The sequence below is a fragment of the Podarcis cretensis genome (genome assembly GCF_951804945.1).
Source record: "Podarcis cretensis genome assembly, chromosome: 2".
NCBI classification, from domain to species: Eukaryota; Metazoa; Chordata; class Lepidosauria; order Squamata; family Lacertidae; genus Podarcis; species Podarcis cretensis.
The window spans coordinates 65,741,042-65,748,086 of record NC_137171.1 but is presented as its reverse complement, the minus strand read 5'-3'; positions in this window follow the sequence as shown (position 1 = coordinate 65,748,086).

The window sequence follows — 7,045 nt, the reverse complement described above, 5'->3', positions numbered from 1 at the left end:
TTTTGTTTTGGAACAATGAAGTGCATAGTAAAATAAAGCCATATGATTTATTTACATTGCTGTGACACTGTAATATGATTTTGATTACATTAATCCATAATTTTTAACTTTATTCAATGCAAAAACCTTTCTCCTAAAATATACACTTTTCCTATCTATTATTTGACCTGGAGAACTGCATCACAAAATTCACAGATGTGTGAGTTTTAAAGGAGAGCTGAGCTTCAGCTTCACGTATTATTTCACGAACTGTGCATCAGAACAAAAAATTTCCCTCATCCCTAGGTGACAGTTATTATGTTCTCTTAACAGTCCCTGTGAATGATTTCATTCAAAACTCTGTGAGTGTGTGTGTGCGCGCACGGGTGTGTATGCTACAGTATGGATATAAGGCACTATTTCTTCTTTAAAAAGGAGCAGCAGCAAACAATAAATTGCTCTTCTGTGTACATTGTTTACGTCAACAAGATACTGATGAGCTCATAATTCATGTCTGGGACACACAATAGAGTCCTCAGTAAGTTATAAGAGGGGATCAATAATGATTCAAAAATGGATGCAGTTCTTTTTGTGCAGCCTCAACCTGAGTTCTGGCGAGTTAGCAGTGGAGTTGTTAGCGAGCTGAAGCAGTACATAACCTGGGATGGGTGTTGAGAAGGAGAAACTGGAATTCCTACCAAGGCTCCAAATGTGAAAAGAAAGTCTCTCTGCTTGGAGAAGAAGATACTATACCTTCTATTCTATTCAAGCAGCTGAGGCAACTCAAACAGCAGGGGTGGAATATGTTTCACAATGATCCATAATTGTCTGCAATCCCCCATTTTCCTTCAAGTGCAATGCCAGCAGGCAATAACTAGAGAGACAAAGAGGGAAGCTGTCCAAGAGATGCTGTGAAGCAGAGGATCCTTTTCTTTTACTGTACATCCGATAACAGAGACATGTTCCATGGGAACAATGGACAGGAAAGCACACTCACAAGAGTCATGATGAGAACGCCCACCCAAAGAACAATAACTGATTGTTTTTATGAAAAACATGCACACCCTGCATTTCCACTTCAGTTTAGAGGTGCCTAAATGGCTTCCACCAAAATTTAATACAAACATTTAAGTGAAGAACCAATGTTTATTAAAACAGCATCATCGGATGGAAGCCAATGTTGTGTGCACGGAATACTGCCCATGCAACGGGATTTCCCCTTCCTCTCTTCGTCCCCCACACCCTCAAAATTTGCTCTGGGGGTGGGAGGGGAAAGTCCCATTGTCCAAATGGAAGTCTGCTGTGCTGGCAGAACAACAGTGCTGGATACAACACCTTATAAGTATGCACACCCTTTTCACAGTACGTCATAACACTACACCTACTTTAAATTAATAATTACAAATACCTGGTCAACATTTGTTTGGTAAACAAAGGCCGTGTAAATATGTGTCTATCACATATTTAAAAGGTGGTGTTCTTAGATACAGGATTGTTCTCCCCAAGTTTATATTCCCGTGACAACACCGTGCAGGATCCCTTCGCACAACATAATGCTAAACACATTTATCGACAAGTAAGTCCCAGTGAGGGACGTGGATGGCACTGAGGGACGCGGGTGGTGCTGTGGGTTAAACCACAGAGCCTAGGACTTGCCAATCAGAAGGTCGGCAGTTCGAATCCCCGTGACGGGGTGAGCTCCCGTTGCTCAGTCTCTGCTCCTGCCAACCTAGCAGTTAGAAAGCACGTCAAAGTGCAAGTAGATAAATACCGATAGGTACCGCTCTGGCAGGAAGGTAAACGGCGTTTCCGTGCACTGCTCTGGTTTGCCAGAAGCGGCTTAGTCATGCTGGCCACATGACCCGGAAGCTGTACGCCAGCTCCCTCAGCCAATAAAGCGAGATGAGCGCTGCAACCCCCGAGTTGGTCACGACTGGACCTAATGGTCAGCGGTCCCTTTACCTTTACCTAAGTTCCAGTGAGCTCATGAGACTTTCTCCCTGGTTGCTGTGCTAAGGGACTGAAGCCTGATTGCACCACAGTTCCACCTGTCTTGTCTTGCCATAGAAAATCTGTCAGTATGTAATCAAAGGTGAGAAAGAAGTTGAATGCTGTAAGGAACCAAACTGTCCCTAAACTCATGATGCTCTTTGCTAACAAGAGCCGCGGTAAGGACGTGTTAACTGCTTCCCACACTCTTCCCCAGAGGGTTGGCTATAAACAACTTTAAATAGGCAGATGGTACTTCGCTCCCATAAAATTAAAGCCTCTTTAAATGTTTGCCATGACCAGAAATAAAAGCATATCTGCCTCCACTTCCATTGTGTTCTTTGCTTTTGTTACCCCTTGTAATTGCCTAATAAATAGCCTCTGATTTGATTTTCTAGTCAACTGGCAAGTCTGCTACAGCTGCTGTTTTCAGCTTGTCTGTGCCACAAGGTATAAAGACAGGCATCCCTTTCCTATCTTCCGTGGGTTGGGCCATGTAAAAACCCAGTGTTCTAGTTTTGGTTTCATCAGCAGAATTGGAGCTGATTCTGATCCTTCTAGAGCCTTTGCTGAGCATGAGACTGCAAAAGTCTCCCCTTTTCTATCATCCAGGCTGTAAATATCATTGAGATGTATTATCACCCTTTACCTTGGGCCTTGCTTTGTGTAGAAAGGAGAAGCAACATAATTAAGAATGCCTTCTTAAACAGGGAAAATTATACGTTGAGTAGGACTCTTGAGGTGAAGAGACAAGGAAGGTGATGAGAGAGCATTGAGTGCTCTCAAGCTGTATCAGTGCTGTAGCTGTATGAATGAGCCATCCAGACACAGGTTGCTCCTTAAAATGAAACTCTGGGGCACAAAGCCAGCAACCCGTCATTGCTCTTCATTCAGGGGAGATGCTGATGCTGTGATCATGATTTCTATCTACAGAGCACACTGCGAGGCTCAGCTCTGAAGGCCATGTGCAAGGTACTTCATAGGTAGGCAAACTAAGGCCCGGGGGCTAGATCTGGCCCAATCGCCTTCTAAATCCAGCCCGTGAACGGTCCAGGAATCAGCGTGTTTTTACATGAGTAGAATGTGTCCTTTTATTTAAAATGCATCTCTGGGTTATTTGTGGGGCCTGCCTGATGTTTTTACATGAGTAGAATGTGTGATTTTATTTAAAATGCGTTTCTGGGTTATTTGTGGGGCATAGGAATTCATTCATCCCCCCCCCAATATAGTCTGGCACCCCACAAGGTCTGAGGGACAGTGGACCAGCCCCCTGCTGAAAAAGTTTGCTGACCCCTGCTCAGTGATCATGGAATGCTGTACAATAATTTGTCTGGTGCAAATGATGCCAAGAGATTTAGGTCTGGTATGGAGCACAGTGCAACCTGTAAGCCAGTCTTTCTCAACCTGTGGGTTCCCAGATGTTGTTGAACTACAACTCCCATCACCCCTAGCTAGCAAGGCCGGAGCTCAGGGATGATGGGAGTTGTAGTCCAACAACATCTGGGAACCCACAGGTTGAGAACCACTGCGTAAGCAATCGTAAGTGCATATCCATGTACTTATTGCTCTAGGAGGTGCAGCCTCACTTTGCACACTCGGCTGCTGACAGGCTTTATGTCTGCTGTGGTTTCTTACCTGGAAAGAGTCCTCCTCTCTAATGGGCCCGAGTTAAATGAGCCGTGGAATGCATGTGATGCAGGTGGGAAGGAAAGGCAGGGAGTTGATTAGGATATTACCCGTCTACCAGCAGGGCACCGAGAGAGTCTGCCAGGAACAGCTCTGCTGTGAAGTGGGCTAAAGGGCACAGCTTCAGGCGGCAGACTGCAGGAAGCAGCAGGTGTGTCATTTTAAATTTATGTAATTGTTTTTGAAAATGCTTTTAGTGCATGTAAGTGTATGCATGCATGGGGAGGTCTCTAGCTCCAGCTACTGCGCAGGCTCAAGCAATTTGACCTGCCAGCCTGACAATCTCCTTCCACTTCGTATTTGCCACCTTTGTCTCAGCTACCCGTTACAGGTAGGACTGGTAGAGGCCCAGAACAGAGGCTGACTTGGGGGACTGTTGATCAGAGGAGGGACCTGCTGCATAATCTGTTACAATAGCATTAAGAGTAGAGTCTTCAGGCTCCCCCAGACCATCCTTCACCGCTGATCCTGGCTCACCAGCACCCACTTGAATTTGTTCTCATGCTAAGCAAGCCTGGTGGCTTACTGAGTCGGACTGAGCCCACCAGCAGGCTCAGCAACTGCCAGCCACCTTCCACACTCACACCTCTGTCAACCTTGTCTAGTATGTAGGGAATGGTGGCAATGGAAACAGCACTGTACAGAGCAAGAGTAAAAAAACAACCCAGAAGAACCTGTAGCATCAGGCCAAAGGTCCATCTAGCCCAGCATTCTGTTCTCTCAGTGGTCAATCTGATGCCTAGGAAATCTTGCAAACAGATATTAATCATTCAGCTGAGCACATGCATAGGGCTCTCTAATATATATATATTTTAAGTGCCCAAGTGTGCAGAGTATACTTCGTTGCTCTGACTTTGATTCCGCCTCCCCCAAAACAACAAGAACCATGTGTTGTGGTAGTGTTTCATTGTTTCTGCTATGGGCTGATAAACTCTAGATCTCTTTTATTTATTTTTGTTCCCGGGAATGAATGGAAACGTAATGAACGGCATGTGCAAGAATAACTCAAGCAGTCATAAAATGGCAAAGAGAAGGGAATGGTAAATCAGACATCCACTTGTCGCAGGCTGGCTTTCTTTGAATCACTCTCCTTGGGCAGATTATCAATTTCATTTGCCTTTTCCGTCTTAAACTTTTATTTGGCCTGTCTCATGTGGAAAGATAGAGTGCATGAGCCATATGTTTCAGGGATTTTGCTATTTATTTTCACTGCCATCTCTCTCCCCGCTCTCTCCCCTCCATTCTCTGGAATGACAGGCTGCTCACATTTTACCATAAAGCTCCCTAGTACCAATTCACCTTTACAGTGCTAAAAATAAATGTCGCTCCCTTGGCTTAGACAATGAAAATGGCTTCCCCAGCACTGTTTCCAATTACTTTGACACATTCAGATTTGTATTTAGTTACCGTGAACAACAATTAGCATACCTGAAGAGGACTTTTTGTTTTTAACCGCAGCAGGAAAGATGCTTGGAGTTTTGAAATGTTTGCCGCTTCCCTATACCTAGGCGGCACTGATCTGCTTATATCAAGCCGCTGTTTCACGAGTCCTTTGAGAACTGGAAACCATTTTTGGTGCTTTATAAAATACCTCCCATTTTTATTGCTTTATTGGTTCACTGTCTTCTTGTTTGCACCTTATTTGGGTTTCCTTGCTGTCTATTATGCTGGAGGCCTTTTTGTTGGCAGAGAAACTGTTCCATCTGAATCAGTTGAGGTGCTAGAGCAGTGCTTGGAGGCAGTACTGGGCAGTGGGGTAACAAACTGAAGCTGAATCCTGAAAACACAGAGGTGTTACATGTTCCAAGTTCTCATTTCTGGGAGGTAGGGAGATGGCTTGTCCTGGGTGAGTGAAATATACTCGGAGTCGAGAGTGGATTTCATGCTCTTTATTCAGCTCATAGTGGTGAGGAGGAATGGAAGTTCCCCTAGAATGTCTGCTTTATATACATTATTTACACAATGGGCCCCACGTGATTGGCTAATTCCGGGATTCTCCTGTAGGCCAATCAGATTGCGGATTCACTTCCACCTGGAGCTGGATTGGGTGGCTCCTGTGGACCAATCAGACTGCTGCATTTTGGATCCTGTTCAACTCAGTACATAACAGTGAGACTTCAACCTGCTGGAAAAAGCAAGTCTGCAGCTGACAGAAACCAGCCGTCAATGGGTGGTGCGCAGCATAGAAAAAACACAGAGACAGCGAGTATCTTCAGGGTGGAGGGCAGCTCACTTGAACGTTCCTCCTCTCCCGTATATTTTTTATCTTCCCCTTTTTCTAACAGCCTACGTGGCCATCTGCCAATGTCCCACATCACATCGCCCGATCATGGCTATACAACACTCATCACCATATATGGTATTACTGCACAGCGGGAACATAACTCCATATAAGGTCAATACACTTAATACACTGCAAAGCACGGACATGCCGCGTCACCGAGGTCAGCGAGGCACCACGCAGCACTACAAGCCTCTGCCATGGCTTCATGGCTCCCACATGCAGCTTAATGGTGCTTCTGGGTTCAGCACTGTCACTGGAGAACCAGGTGATTTGGGTGGTGAGGAGTGCCGTTTTCCAGCTCTGGCTGCTTTGCCAGCTCTGGACCCTTTTTGAAAAGAAATGATTTGGTTACTGTACTCCATGCTCTGGTAACTTCCAGACTAGATTGTTGCAATGCACTCTACATGGAGATGCCCTTGAAGATGGCTTGAAACCTTCCTTCAGTTCAAAACACAGCAGCCAGATTCCTGCTGGGGGTTCCCATTTAGATCTTGCCTCAGGCCTGCTTTAACTGCTGCTCCAGTTGCCAATTTGTTTCAGGGTGCTCATGTGAGTGTTTAAAGCCCTAAATGACTTGGGCCCCAAATACTTGAAAGAGTATCTACAGCCTCTCTTGGGTGTTAAAATTGGCAGAGGGGGCCCTCTTTCTTGTCTCACCACCCTCAGAGGTTTTGTGTGTGGCAGCCTAGGAGATGTCCTTCTCTGGGGAACTCCCCCCTCCCACAGAGGTGTTTCTGGCACCTTCGCTATGCAGCTTTTGATGAATGCTAAAGATTTTCCTTGACAATGTAGGGATTTAAAAGGCGGAATTGATGTCTGGGGGGACTTTATGAAAGGTGGCGCTTGTCCTGGATCTTAGGCAAGTCAATAAAAAAACCATGGTTTTGGGGCATTTTCCTAAAAAAAACCTCAACAATTTCGGTGGTTTCCTGGTTTTTGCTTTTTGAAATATGGCAACCCTATCTTTAGCATTTGACTCCTGAGATGTATATTTTTAGGACCCACCTGATTTCTGTGATTGTAAGTGGTTTTGAACTGTCTTAAAAATTGTGTTTTAATTGTAACGCACCCAGGAATTTGGAGCAGCAACAATTTGCACTTACTGAA